This window comes from Tinamus guttatus, unplaced genomic scaffold, assembly GCF_059628265.1.
Source record: "Tinamus guttatus ecotype Peru unplaced genomic scaffold, ASM5962826v1 Tinamus_guttatus_pri_ptg000325l, whole genome shotgun sequence".
In the NCBI taxonomy this organism is placed as follows: domain Eukaryota; kingdom Metazoa; phylum Chordata; class Aves; order Tinamiformes; family Tinamidae; genus Tinamus; species Tinamus guttatus.
The window spans coordinates 1,001,417-1,016,842 of NW_028288859.1; the positions used below are offsets into that span (position 1 = coordinate 1,001,417).

A 15,426-nucleotide genomic window follows, 5' to 3' on the forward strand; every position below is an offset into this window, starting at 1 on the left:
ATGAACTATAATAATTGCAATATTTGCCTTAAAAATAAGGAGAGTAGAATAACGCTGACTGGAAATGATGAAAAAAGTATGTTTCACTAAATTATGAAGGTTATATCATGTCTGCAAAAGCAAGGAGATTTCTACAAAAATAAGTATACACACAAAAATAATGATGGGCCTAGCACAAAACTGTATGCATACAAAGTCATGTCTTCAAACAAACTTAGTGGTACTGATGCATACTGAAACCTTCAACTAGTAAGGCAAAAAGCCTTGGCCGTAAAGAGACAACATATTGCAGCTCACACGACACAGAACTATTTTAGAAGGAATTTCTCTCACTTTCTCAGTGATGACCCATCACAGCAAGGGTGAGGGTCTTGGCTGGTGTTCAAACCTGCCCCCAACAGAAAACGCCACACAAAATGTGTAAGAAATCCTCCAGATTGGTCCCACAGGAAATATGCAGGTTCACCGAAGGAACACTGGCAGCCCATATCAAACACAGTGTTTACTAGATTCTTAAATATCTCAGTGAGGTTCATAACCCCCAAAATGTAGCTTTCTTGGACATGACCTGCTCTTTAGCTTTTATTGACCTATTATTAGCAGTACCAGGAATTCAAATGAACTATTAGTTGATCGGCACCTTTAAGGGCAAAGCAGGGCCAAAATATATCGTAAAAACAGATACCAGATAGTCTGGCTTTCATACACATTTACCAAACCAGTAGAGTCTTTCTTGGATCTGTTTTGTGGCGATTTTCTCCACAGACAAACTATCTGGAAGACAAACACTTAACTCTTTTTGTTCTGTAGTCCATACTGCTTCAAAAACTGTATTTTTATAAAGCCATAAACATATATTGCATGAAGTTCTTACTCTTCAGGCTTTCTTGATGTCTGGGACATGGGACAGCCTTCAGTTTTGAGCACTATTCATTTAATGCTTCTGAGATCACGGGCCTTAGCAATTTTTATTTATGGAGGACACTAAAAGCTGCATAGATGCTGGCTACAGGCTAACACCAGCAGTCTAGCAATGCCCACGGACCCAAGGAAATACATAAAAAGTCTTTTCAAAGACTAAAGAGTGCTTTGTCCAAAACTATTAAAGCTTCTGCAAAGTCTAAAGATAAAAATCAGGAGGCCAAAATGACAGCATGTTCTTGTTGCCAGATCATCCAGTCCACAGACATAAGATGATTGGGATAAAAATAAATAATAAAACATTTAGAACAAAGTAACAGAATCAATATTATTGCTAGTAGTAAAAGAAAGCCTCTTCCTCTTAGCTGAAAGGCTTTACAATGAATAAAACAATCCGAATGTGAATATCAAAGCAACGTGACTTGACAAAAGCAAGGAGCGGTAGGAGGCCAAGATGCAAATATATTACAGAAAAAATATGGCATTTTAGCTGGTGAAAATAAGGGGTATTCAGGGAAGAAAACTGCAGTTACTCATCACAAAGCCAGATGCAACAGGAAAAGAAAAGGTTGTCTTGGCACAGCGGCCACGGAGACTGGGACACGGGAGCCTCCTCCTGTGAGGCGTCCCCAGCGCGCGGGCCGGGCCTCGTGCTCCTCCTCTGCGGCCTCGTGAAGAAGCAGACAGCAGCATTTCCCAAATTATTCAGGAATTCTAAACCCTACGTGTCAAAATCTGACATAAAAGCAGCACAATTTAAATACATAAATTTATTCAACTGTAGAAATGATTGATTTTTTAACTTCTTTCTCTGCATATAAAATTTGATTATGAAATACTTGAAAAAATAAACATCTTTCAGGTAGTCATAAAATTGTAAATAAATACCTCAAGGATCTATGGCTTCACAATATAGCTTTCCCTTACAGAGATAAAACAAATGGAAAGATGGTATAACCTATCTCTAAAGAACCTGCATAACAACATATCTCAGACTGCAATTTCACTATGGAAATAATATTCTACAGATAAAATTATTTATTCATGTTTAAAAACACTGAGAGCTATTGATTGGAGACTTTTTTGTAAAGGCCTTCCCTTAAGCACATAATGCTAATCACAGCAAATGCTGTAAAACAAATTTACTGGAAACAATTCCAGGAGATGGTAAAGGAGCCCAACACAAAGTCATGTTGGAGCTTAAAATAACGAGGACACTCCTGAAGACTGAAGTGGCATCAGTAGAAAAGGGCCCCAAGAAACCCACATCATTAAAATAAATTTAAATATTTAACCTGTTTTTTTAACTTGTAATAGCTATTTAGCTATCACAATAGTATCAATGAAGTAATAACATAAACCATCTTACTGAGCATATGAAAACTTGTAAATGAAGACTTAATTAAAATTTCTGCTGAAAGAATTCACATTACCTTAATTATACATATATTCAGTTTATAAACATACTAGCAATAAAATATTAGCATCGCAGATCTACAGTTATGAGCCACATAGAGTAGTTTTATAAAATACTAAGCCTAAATTTCCAGTGATAATGAAAATGGCCTTACATGGCTCAACCAAGAAAATTTTTGTAGCTAATATGAATTCAACAGATTCCATCTTGCTCTTCCCCTGCTGAAAGTCTCTCTCTCTCTCCTTTTAACCAATCTTCCTACTTTTCTTTTTGCCTTTTCTTGTTTTTTTTTTTGTGATAAAGAACTAGAATAACCATCTGTAAAAAAAAATCTTTTTTTTTTTTATTTTCAATTAAAAAACGAAGACTTGACATTGAAAAAAAGCACTCGTACTTCTGGAAATCTGCTATTTAATGTAAGATGGTGATTATTACAGACTGTCCCAGCTGTTATTAAATAGCTAGCACTGCATTGTGCATTAAAAGATCAGGTTATTTTTATCATTCAGAAATAAGTATAGGACTTATCCCCTGACTACAAAACATTTATCTTTTGCTTGCATATACATCCAAAACAATAAACATCCCCAGGCTGCAGAAATCTAACAGTGAATGTATTCTGGGGGGGAAGAAATAACTATGTCTTTTTTCAGTAAATGTGCTAACAGATTAAAAGACTAAAGCTGTCCCTAATAACTTTTTAAGATACATAAATATTCTTATAGTACTTGACAAATCTAAAATCCAAGATGCTCTACTCTTCATAAGACAGCATGAAAAAAGGCAAAAAAACCAAGAATGCTTTCCAGTAAAAGCAACAGTCCACCAACTCCTCAGTTATTTGCTGCCCCAAGTGAGTAGCAAATGGCGGTCAGCAAATTTTCTTTCGTTTTTGTTTTATAGATATGTCTTAACTGTATGTTACCTAATCTACTTCATAATTGGCATTTTTCAGATTATTCTTTCCATGCAAATTGTGGAAAAAAAAGAAAAAGGCCCTTTCAAAAAATATATATATATTCCAGATAAGTTATAGGCTCTGTGTGGGAATGATTTGGCAAAAGTTTGACACTTGTTTGTGAGTATCTGATAAGACCTTTTTTTCCTTTAATAATTGCTATTCTTATTTTGTTAAGTGAAAAAGTCCCCAAGTATATGTTTAACAGTTGCAAAGGCATCTATAATGTTAAAAATAAACATGACATCCTTTAAGTTTTAATGGTGGCACAAGAAGACACTAACATGGGCAGAACAGTCTTCCTTGTAACCTCATGGAGGCCCATTTTCTGTTATATGGCAACCCCCTAAATTAAGGAAAGATGCTAGTTGCCAGTACACATGCACAGTGTTGATGAACATGGTACATCAGAGAAAAGAAAACACAGGAAATTCTTAGGAGGGAAATTTTAAAAATGCATTTAAGGGGATGAGTGGGAAGGAGACCTGGCTGACCTCCGATCAGGTGGAGGGGAGTCCCGGGCTCCGGTGGCTCTCGGCGCGTCGGGAGGGAATTTGGGAAGTATTGCTTCTTCAGGGCTTTCGGGTTCCTTGTCTGCTTTGCAGCGAAAACACCTCTTCTTCCTGCAACAAAACATACCTTGAAGTAAGACAGGAGCTGCAGAAGGACAGGTGACCCATAGCTGACAACCGCCTCGCTGCACCAAGGAAACACGGGGTCACCCTCCTAGCACTGCACTCCAGCCCCGCACAAAAAGGGTTCATTTACAGAGGCGCCCTGGGCTCCAAAGGGACACTTAAACCCCCTAAATTAATCAGTGCTGTCAGGTGCCTTCTAGAAGGACCTCTCTTTCCTGACTGACCAGCCTCTGAAGTTGATGCCTTCAACTTTGGGTGCATCCTCCATTGCTTTACATTTTCCATAGAAGTAAAAACTATAATAATAGAGCCTACATGTTCGGAGAACAAGGAAAATGGATATTTTTATCTGGAGATCCTTGAGAACTACTGTAAAACTCCAAATAATTAAAACTGTCAAAAAAAGATGCCCTGTGCCTGTTCCTTACCTATAATTACCTCTACATGCACACCCCTGATATACAAAAACTAACATAAACAATGCAAAGTAGCTAAGATACTTATGAAAGCAGATTTTGGAACTGTAATCACATTAACAGTTTTGGCCCTACGATGAGAGCACTGAGCATACCTAACCCCCACCAATATCGTTTACATATGGAAAATGTAACTGACATATGGAAATGCATTATAATGAAGCTTGCACACTTTTACAAAAACAAAAAAAGAAAGCAAACAAAGAAAAAGGGAGCATAAAGAGAGAAGTAACTTAAGGGATTTTCTTTTAAAAGAAACACAGCTCTACCTAGTTCTGGGAACTGAATGTGTGAATGAAAAGTGTGGACTGTCCGGCAGGAAGGTCTTGTACTTATTTCTATATTTATTTTATTTAGTCCTATAATCAGCACAAATAGTTGGCAAAACTCCCTCCGTACGATTATTACTGTACAAACTAGAGGCCGTGTGAGCTTTTCAGCTCTCCCAGTGTAGATCCAGAACCTTGGCAATCTGGAAGATGTGGCTTAAATCAGGGCCCAGACAGCTGCACTGCAGGAAGCTTGGAAACGATGCGACACCATTTTTTTTCCTTCTTCATTCACTTTCGGGCAACTGGGACCATTCTGGGCAGAAAATGCCCCAAAGGAACTGCCCTGTTGAGGTTCCTGCCCCGGGGCGCGGGCTCCCTCCTCGTCCTGCTCCCGGCGCTCCCCGCTTGCAGCGGCTGCATCGGAGCCAGACACGGAGGCGATTGGAGCTTTTCTGCGGGATTAGGTTTAACCCAGATCAGGTCCCTAATCCGCCCGGCTGCAGGGCGGCTCGTGCCGGAGGAACAGCCCAACGCGGGACCTGCTCCTTCAGCAGCGGATCTGCCTGTTGCTTAAAGCACTCCTGGAAATTCAGCAGCGGTTTCTTCGTTCTTTTTATATCAGAATAACATATTACTGAAAAGACTTACTCCTTCCCGTGTTTACATAGGGGGACTTCAGTACATTGTTTCACTGTTTAAATAAAAGTAGTATGTAGCTGTCCACACATTCAAAATGTATGACCCTAATTCTAAATTTTAACCACCGTAATAGCTAAGAGTAGTTAGGTTTTGTCTTAAAACCTGTTCCAAGTTACCTGATTAAAGTCTTCATAAAGCTGCTGGAAACGCATAATCCCGTGTCTTACTGTTGAGAATTGACATACATTATCCTACGAGTTCCTAGACATGGTATCTGGGGAAAAGGAAGTTAAAACGTAACAGATGACATAGGAAGGCAAGGAAAAATAATCCTGCCTTCCCAGACTACCATGCTTGCATGGACGGCCTTTCAGGAATATTCTTTTATAACACAGCAAAATTAATATTAATAATAAAAATTAATATTAATAATAACATTAATAATAATGTTAATAATGATAGCCTTAAAATGCATTTAAGGGCCTGACAGTGCAACATACCAGGTGGGAAAAAAAGAAAAAAGGCTAAAGAATGCCCCACTAAAACACAGGAATCTTGTGGAGGAGCTTACGGATTAGCTCTAAGGCTACTAACGTGTTTGCTTATGGATATGATACACAGCAAAACAGCGTTTCCACACTTGGCAACCACGTCATTTGAGCAGAGGCAGCTTTGTACAGAGAGGATGTAAGGGGAGATGCTACCTGGTGGTTCTGTGTGCACTTACAGTGAAAAAAAGGAAACAAATTTTTAATTGGCAAAAGGAGAAAATCAGAGGCATCAATTTAGGCAATAGCCACAGTCCTATAAATCCTACTAATCTGACACTTTCATAAAGTGACAAGTCCTAACCATACATATCTTTCAAACGTGAATAGGGGCTTATTTCACAAAAAGCCCTGGTTTGGGCAGGAGAGGGGCCCGTTTCCGCTCGGAAGCGGCGCTCGCAGTCCTCACTGCAGCGGGAAACCCGGGCGCAGCGGGTCCAATGGACAAACCATCAGCTCCAAACCCGGAGCGCGGTGCCGAGCTCTCCTGCCTGCTCGTTGCTATGGCAAAAACCCGCCTCTATCCTGTCCCTTAAACTGCCGGAGGTTTTCGGAAAGAGCGTGATTTCTGCTCCCTCGTTCCTGTATTTTGACAAAGTTAACACTCTGCATTTAGAATTATTAGGGGCCATAAATTGAAGGTTCTCTCAGCTGTTTCTACATTTCGATTTGATTTGGTTTTGCAAAAGGAGTTTGTAAATAAAACTTAATTAATATTTAAAAAATGGCTTTTATTCATCTGTATCAGCGTGTTTAAAACTCGTAATTTATTTCCATGAGCTGTGCTGCATACCTGGTGCATACGCAGCTCTGTTTTCTAGTTCAAAATACAAGCAATGGAAACACAATCTACTTTTCTCCTCCACTGCTCTTTAATTTAATATAGAGATAACTCTGGAACTGATGAGAACCGAGATGCTAAACAAATGCTTTTAGCTGCGGCTAATACCAATTTGTCTTTTTGCTCCCCTTGTCCTGCTTTTTAAAGAAGGGTTGTTAGAGATACAAAAGGATGAATTAATCGGAAGGTTTTTGTTCTGTTGTTGCTACTCGGAGGCGCAGACGGCCTCAATGTGCTGCTGTATTTGCTGTGCCCGGGCTGCAGGTAGGAGCCCGCGGGGCAACAGGCAGCCCTCGGCAGAACGCAAAAGGACAAGGTGAATCCACCGTCTTCTCCCTTCGGAAGGGGAACATAAAGCCACAATATACAAAGTATAACACCAGAAAGGAAACATATTCAACACAATAATGTCGGCAGAAGAGGCACAGGATCCTCTTCCCATCCAAGGGGTCCAACTGCAAGCTCAGATACCCGCGACCAACAGAAACATCCACAACACAACTTGCTAAGTCAACCTCTTCATTTTGATCTGGATGCTGTGCAACGACCAGGCCATACATAAACCCACCAGCAGCGCAAGCAACAGGGACCAAGGGCTCCCTGCACTTTGAGCTGAATCTCTTACCCGAAAGCTCTAGCTCCACGGAAAGGAGAGACCCAATTTGGCACACGCACTTACGGTTTAGATTTTTCCTAATGCTACAGAACTATCACATAATAAAGTGTCTCCTCCCAGACACGATAGCGTGCCACTGTTTAAAATTAGATCCTCCAACAAGACGACTATGTAAACTCTCCGGAACGGTGCTATTCCTTATTTAAATAGCCCTGGAGGAGTTCTCCTTAACTGGCAATCCTCAGCTCTCCCCGCTGCTTGCGAGCCGCCACCGGGAGCGCTCGGGGCCTGCCCGTCTTCCACTTCCTTCCAGGAAAACATGGTTCTGTTCCCATGTCAGGAACGGGCCAGGAACTCTTAGGGAAGCCAAGTTACAAACCAAGCGACCAAGGCTCCGGTGGCTGCCTTGCCATCCTCTCCATCTCCAAACCTCTCAAAAAGGCAGGATCCCTGGGAGCTCCAGGGAATGTTACTCACCACAAGTGACTTCCCTGCTGGTGTTTTTAACATGCTGATTTTCACTCCTTGCCTCTTGACTCTGCCTAGGGCGCAAAACACGCAGGCTCTTCCTGGCCTCCTCCTCTACAAAGACTTCCCGGCTTCTTCCGCGTACTACTTCTGAATTGACTAATTAGTACTACTAATTGCCCATTTCATTCATAAAGTATCAGGATGGTATTTTAGTAATCCCCCGGCACACGACTCCTAATGCAGAGCGCGGCTCCGGGAATTTTAATTCCATTCTCGCGCCCGCTAATAGGCGGCTTCCCGCTGCGCCCAGCGTAATCCGCACCGGAGCGCGGCCGGGGGGTCCTTATACAACACCCGACTGCTTGAATCTGTTCAGTTATCTTAGCAAAACATCAATGCATAAATAGAGATGAAAATTCTTTAAAAATTCAGCCCCTGATTGTTAAGAAAATTTCATTAGATATTACGAAGTTTTAGGGAACTTCAAGGTATCATGGTACTATCGTTACACTTTCCCCTGATTTTTAGAAATATATAAAATTTTTTGCAAATGCTGTGAGGACTAAACAAGCTAAATATTATTAATTTAATTATTTAACAACAAATGTAATTATTCAATAACAAATCCCCCAAATATCATTGGGGAATGATATTTCCCATGATATCCATTATGGGAATGATATCCATCCTCTTAAAAGGTAAGAAAACTAGCTTCTTTATTCAATGTTTTTTCTAAATCACTGTTAAATATTCTGTCACCTGTCATTTTTACTCTCTAGTAAGTAGAGCTAATAAAGGAGTTTGCCAAAAGGCCAGAGATGAGAAAAAGACCATAGGACTACAATGGCTACGATATAAACACATTTAAGACCTCATGATATCTCAACAAATTTATTATTTTCAAAAATGAATGGTGATCTTGGGCAATTTTATATATATACATATCAATACATACACACATTATATATAAAATATATCATTATGGTCAATAAGGTGCTTATAAAAAATTGAATTCGATAAAAGCTGAATTTTTCCAAAACTACAGTTTGAAGTCCAACCCATATACTGGGATATATAAGAACTCCTGATCCTAGAGAAACCAAACAGCATAGAAAAATATTGCCAACCCATCAAACCTGCTGGAATTCCTTGATTTTCACTTTTGGGGAATTCCATGCTGAGAGACTATGAAAACCATGGAAATCGCCAAGCCTGCTGGCTACACCTCAATTCCTTTTTTTTTTTTTTTTTTGACATAGGAGTACAGGCAAAATCTTCCTCGACATCATCTTAACTCACTCTCTTGCTCTTGTTTCGGCCACATGATTTTCTCCTGGATTCACCCTTATCCCACCCGGCAAGTTCCCCTTCCTGTGCAGCCAATTCCATCCAACGTGCTCTGCCTCTTGCAAGGCTTCCAGCTATTTGACAGCCCCCTCCTAACTTATTTCACTATTTTTCATTTCTGGTTCTCCCTTCACTTCCAATCTTACATTTGCTCCATTTCCTTAGGAATTCTCTGTGGGGTCTCAGCAGGGAGAGCTTGGCCCAATGTACTTCTTTCCTCAGCTGCCCCATCTCATTTAGAGGACCGTGACAGGGAAAACAAACTCCCTTTCTCCAGGGATGGATGTGAGGATGTCCCAACTAATGGGGAACGGAATTCCCAGTGCCTGGATTGACTGGAAGGAGCGTAATTTAACCAGCACTGAACTGCTAGTTAATCGTATCAAAAGCTTAGCAACGTCTCAAGAGGAGCTTTAGGGCAGTCAGGTTTTCCTCCTGGACAGGGTCACGAGAGCCCTCTGGGACGTCGTCATCACGGTGTTTTCTGTCACACGCTCCACCCTTCACCACAGGGCTTTGCCATGGGGGAGAAATCAAGTTCTTTGGCGGTGATGACAGTTTTAGCTACAGCCGGGACAGAAAAAGCAGCTTTTACAATGTCCCCTAGCACAAGTTAGCATAAGAGTCACCAGACAGCAGAAGGTGATTAACTCATGGGTATATATTCAGTATCCCAACAAAGATACGCAGGCACGTGTGGGAATATTAGCAGTTACAGTGCTCAAAGTAAGCAAATTGGTGTGAACCTAGAGGCAGTCAGATCCTTCCCAGCACCGCTTGCAATTGCACAACAGCAATTTTTGCCAACTACTACAACCAAAAAGATCTACATTTCCCAATCCTTGTTTCAATTGAGTATTTTGTAATGCATTTTTATACATTTAAATTATATGCTCAAGAATAATGAGGGGGCAGAGGCATTTAACTGCTTTATTGGTCTGGTTTTCCATTTCTTATTAGCTAAAACAATAATGATATTTTTTATCAAATAAATAAAATTTTAAAAATCATGTTATTTTTACTCTGAGCAATTCAGCAACAAGAAGGACTAGGACAGATTACCAAGCTAACAGTTAAAGGTGCTGATGCATTCTGGAGTGTCAGCTATTCATACAGCAAATGAAAAAAAAAAAGAGTAAATATATATTTCATGATAAAGTTGTAATATATTTTCAGAAAGCCATATCACACAGTATCATAAATCAACTATCCCTTTGCTTTAACTGAGGCAACTGAATAACTTCTGGGGGAAGGGGATAAAAACAAAAATAGAAGGAATTGCCTTAGGAAGAAAAACTCCACCTACTGCAGCCCTAAATGCAATTCGTTCTCCCACACAAGACAAGGAAAAGGGGATAGTAGTAACAGGAAGCATTTAATGCTGTCGAGGTATTTGACAGTAAAACAACAACAAGAGAAAGTAAAATGGATTTTTAAAGGAAATTCAAAAACATACACTGAAGAATTAAAGTAAGCTGTTTTTATACAAGAAAAAAAGTCCATCAAAAACACAAATCTAACACCTTTTCTACAAGTTTGTTACATTCCAAAATCCACAACACAAATTCAACATAGCAGGTACATGAGGCTCACTGTTTTTTTCATAAAGTGGACGACTATACTGATGTTGTCATACCGAAAGCAAGAAAAATGCAAGTTTCCTGGGCTACAGTAACTGAATTAACAAATTTTACCAGCTCCAGGTCAGCCAGCTCTTCACATCAACAGAGCACAGAGAAAACGCCTCCCAAATCAGTACTTTTAGCAGCAGTTAACAGATCAGTGCTCACACCTTGCGCTTGTTCTGCTTACAAATTCTGTGTAAAATTTTCTCTGCCACCAAAAACAACCGTCATGCCAAAAAATATTTCTAACACCTAAGAGAAAAGACTTAAATCCTCCAGGTGGTAGCAAGAAATTAAACACTTCTAATTGCTTTGCAAGTTTTCTTAATTTAGTAATTAAAAAATGCAAGTATAACAGCTGCATAGCTTTACAATTTTGTATGGACTTAACAGTAGTGATTTACACAGTGTTGAGCGTCCAAATTTAAAGATTTTTTTTTTTCTTTCTCCACGTAAATCCCACCGTGAGCTTCCTGCTGACTTCCTTTTCAGTGTCTTTTTGCCCTAGCTGGATTTAGGGGCAAGAGCAGTAATTTCTCGGCCTGCTGACTCTCCTCGCAAGGCCGGAGCAGGGCCTGGGACGAAGGAGTTAAGGGGAGCTGGCGCAAGGCCTTTCCCAAAGAGATTCCGGAGCGTCCGTTCAGTGGGAAAACCCTGAAATTCCGACTGCATTACGCCAGATTGAAACTGATGGGGCAATCAGATCCCTTGGCAGCTACTAATCCCGCAGATGAAAAGGTTTCTGGGGAAAGCGAGTGCCAAGATACCAACAGCGAGCTGCAGGCCGCGGGCCCGCGCGAGCCTCTGCCTTGGCGCCAACTCCACGAGGAGACCGCGGGCCCGTGTCCTCCTTGGCAAAGCCCAAACTCCACGAGGAGACCACGGGCCCATGTCCTCCTTGGCAAAGCTCAAACACCACAAGGACACTTTGCCCCTCCTGGGCAAAGCCCAATCTCCATGAGGAGACCACAGGCCTGTCTCCTCCTGGGCAAAGCCCAAACTCCATGAGGAGACCACGGGCCCATGTCCTCCTTGGCAAAGCCCAAACCCCACAAGGACACCGCGGGCCCGTCTCCTCTTCGACAAAGCCCAAACTCCACGAGGCGATTGCGGGCCCGTCTCCTCCTGGGCAAAGCCCAAACTTCACGAGGAGACCGCGGGCCTGTCTCCTCTTCGGCAAAGCCCAAACTCCATGAGGAGACCACGGGCCCATGTCCTCCTGGGCAAAGCCCAAACTCCATGAGGAGACCATGGGCCTGTCTCCTCCTGAGCAAAGGCCAAACTACCCAGCGAAAGGGCACGTAGGGCAGCGTCTTCCCTCCTCTCCTCCCCACTCCTCCAGGCTGGCACCATGACGGCGGTGCTGCAGTTTGGAGCTTTTAGCTGCTAAGGACCGATCCAAACTAATTAGACATGTGCCTAATTTAAAGCAACCGAATGGTTCCTCTGTCTTCAAAGGACAGGGATAATTGAATATAATCTCATTAAATTTCAAAAATATCTTTTGGAGGATGCCAGTGAGGAGTCCCAGCTGCATCCAAGGAAAAATCGTTTTGTCAGCTTTTTGGATTGTGCCAAACTGGAAACCTGTGACCAACGCATTGAAACCCAGGCTGGGACCTAAAAAAGGTCATTTATGATTCTACCTGTTCCTCCTCATGTTGGATTAACGAGGTGATCAAAAAGTATATGGAACAGGATCCTCACTGAGGAACGCGATCCAGGGCACCAGCAAAACCATGCTCACACATAAGGATGCAAAATTAGGATTAGGAAGCGTCCATTTTAGCTACTGCTCCAGTTCAGAGCACAGATGACACATTCAAACTTTGGGCAACAAGGGTTTATTTTTTGATTTACAGATAGCCTGGGATCAGAGGGGTGAGAAAACCTGCAACCTCCACAGCCTTGTGCAGCTAGTTAACATCAGCTGCTACAGCCGTAAGGTTCTCAAGCCATAAGGTTAGCTCTCCCCTTGTATGAGAGGAAATGTAAGGAACATTTCCCAACCTTTACCTAATAAACTTCGAATTACATCCTTTCTTCATAACGGAAGTGTTTTCTGCTTTGCGGCACCCGTGATTTCATGTTTAAGTGAGGAATTTGTCACCGGTGTTTTGGCCACCGTGAGGCAGCAGGAATCAGTAACGGTGCATGATTCCTTCCCTAATTCCAGGAGCTACAGTCTTTTTGACAGCTGTTTCTCAAATCCTGTTAGCAACATGTTTTGCATCTAGAAGTTTCAAGAAGAGGCACAGAAAATAAGCCAGAAATATTTTTAATTCACCACACAATCCCTATTGAAAAAAGCATCAAATGTGTCATTATAATGTCAAACGTCTAACCAAGACGTTCCAGGGCAAATGGGCATTACCCAAAAAGCAAGAATCCTGCAAACCCAAGTACTGAAACCATTTTTAAGGCTTAGCAATTCAGGACTTGAGGTGTTTTGCATTACTGCAAAGGCACTGTGTATAACAGAGACTCTGTGCAACACTGCTTCAAACAAAACATCACTCCGATGTGTAGGACTTAAGCGCGGTACCAACCTTGAAGCCCATCAGTGGGATTTTCCCCTCTTTTTAGCCACTACTGGCACAGGCGCCTCTGGCACAGAGTGTTTTCATTTTGCACACACTTAACAACAGTGCTCATTGCCTGGGACAGTTGATTTAAAAGTGACACGTTCTCTCCAGTTTAGCAAGATCTGCAGGGGGGAACCATAAAGATTCCTTGTGCCATTAATGGTTTGACTTTCAGCATCCTTGAGCAAGGCTCAGTTTCTTTTGCAAATATATACAAAAAAAAAATTCTCCCTGACAACTGATTCATTTAAACAGAAGCACGCTAAGCTTCCACATTTGCAACATGAAAAAGGACAGTGGTGTTACACGAGCAAGAAGAAGTCACAGGATACAACGGTAAGGCGATGAATTTTAAGGTGCCTATAAAATAGAGATCATAGCCTAAGACACTGTTTTTCATGTCCCAGCCTGAAGCGCTGCACTCGCCAGCACAGCAGCAAACGTCCGAGCAGCACCACATACCCAATGCAGCTCTTCTGTGCACGACTCGGAGACTTTTTGGCACCAGTTAGGATCACAGGGAATTAATAGAGTAAATTAACAGTCGGGCAGAAAAGTTCTGCTCCGGCATCCAAAAAGTCTAGAGCCATTTTTGGACTTGTACACATGAACCACTAGAACAACAACAGATGAAGAGACGGCCCGATTCCTGAAAAGGACTGGCCAAAGGCCTTAAATCTTGTATTCCTGTCAAAATATTTCCAAAGATATCACGTGTGGCATCTAGCAAAAGCTGGGTCCTAAAATAATTAAACCAACCTAGTGCGGAGGAGAGTGACTCTGCCGTTCTGTACAATAGGTAAGAAAGAACCAAGGGAAAGAGGCTCTGGAGATCACCAGCCTTGGCATTTGAACCTCTAAGCATTAGCAGGCAGCAGCATTAGCAACACGGCTGTATTTGAGGGTGAGGGGGAAAAGCTGCACAAAACACAAGTCTTGGGAGCTGCAAGGCCGGGCACAGGAGAGGTCGGATCTCCGCAGCGGGTGCAAAGGGAGCCTGGAGCCAACAGGGATGGAACAAACTGCACCACATTGCAGGGGATCCTGCACGGCCAGACCTTGAGCCTGCTGGTTTAGTGCGCGTAAACCACCGGGTCGCAGGAGTTAGGAAAAACATCTGCTCAAAATTCTGATTTTCTCTAGAAACTGCTCTCAAAAGAAGCTTATTGCAAACATCTTCGTTATCCCCCCAAAATCTTTATTTATTTACCTTTTTATTAGTGCAAAAGAGGCATGGAAATGAAAGGCAGGCATAGTGTTAGCATTCAGACAGTGCTCCCTAATGCTGCCAACAAATAGATTTTAAATGGCACAAAATACAAGATGAGTTCAGGGACAGATAAGAAAAATGTAGCTGATATGGAGTCTGTAGCCTAGAGCTGGTATTACAAAACATGCTGTGAAAATACCTAAAAATGTGTCAAATCCAAAAGGAGGCGCAGGTATCTCAAAGGAGAGGCCCATCTAGAATCTGGCAACGAAACACACGCCACTGAAGGCAGCTCTGCACGACGGGACCATAACTAACCCCATCTCCAGGGAGCCAGGACCTCGCTCAGACTCCAGTAAATGCTTACCAACATTCAACGTGTCCTCACACGTATCTGTGTTAAAAAAATCACCTTTTAATCATCACTAAATGACCACGTTCAGTTCAACTCCAAAGCTTCAGTCCTACGTTTATGTTTTGCTATTTCTATTTCCACCTAAACAAAATAATTTATGGTCATGTCAGTCCAGTAGGTTGCCTGCGCTTTTTTTTCCCCTTTTAATGAATGTGTCCCGTTATCCTGAGTGTTTTATGAACACGAATCTGAGCCCAAAACCTAGCAAAGCTCAGTTCCTGGGCTCTGGGCTCCACTGGCTCCAGCACCTAGTTCTGGATGTAGAACTGATCACGGAGGAAGGCAGAGACTCCTCTTTTTTTCTGGTCCCGAGTGAGATCCCTCTGACCTGCCCCTGACCAGACCCCAAAAGTTTTAGCTTCTCTTGCAGCAGGACTCCATATCTGTAAAAGACTGGGCAAAAAGCAAAGCCAGAGCTCAAACGGATCCTGGGCTAAGGCTGCACCT

The 15,426-nt window shown here is 42.1% G+C and overlaps 1 long non-coding RNA gene across 1 annotated transcript in view; it reads right to left on the reverse strand.

The window, feature by feature from the left end:
• Window positions 1–3,799: 3,799 nt before the first annotated feature.
• LOC148593876 (uncharacterized) overlaps window positions 3,800–15,426 on the reverse strand; it is a 53,256-nt gene continuing 41,629 nt past the window's right edge. The window contains exon 3 of the long non-coding RNA XR_015913619.1: window positions 3,800–3,919. This is a non-coding gene — a long non-coding RNA (uncharacterized LOC148593876). The remainder of the gene's footprint in view (window positions 3,920–15,426) is intronic.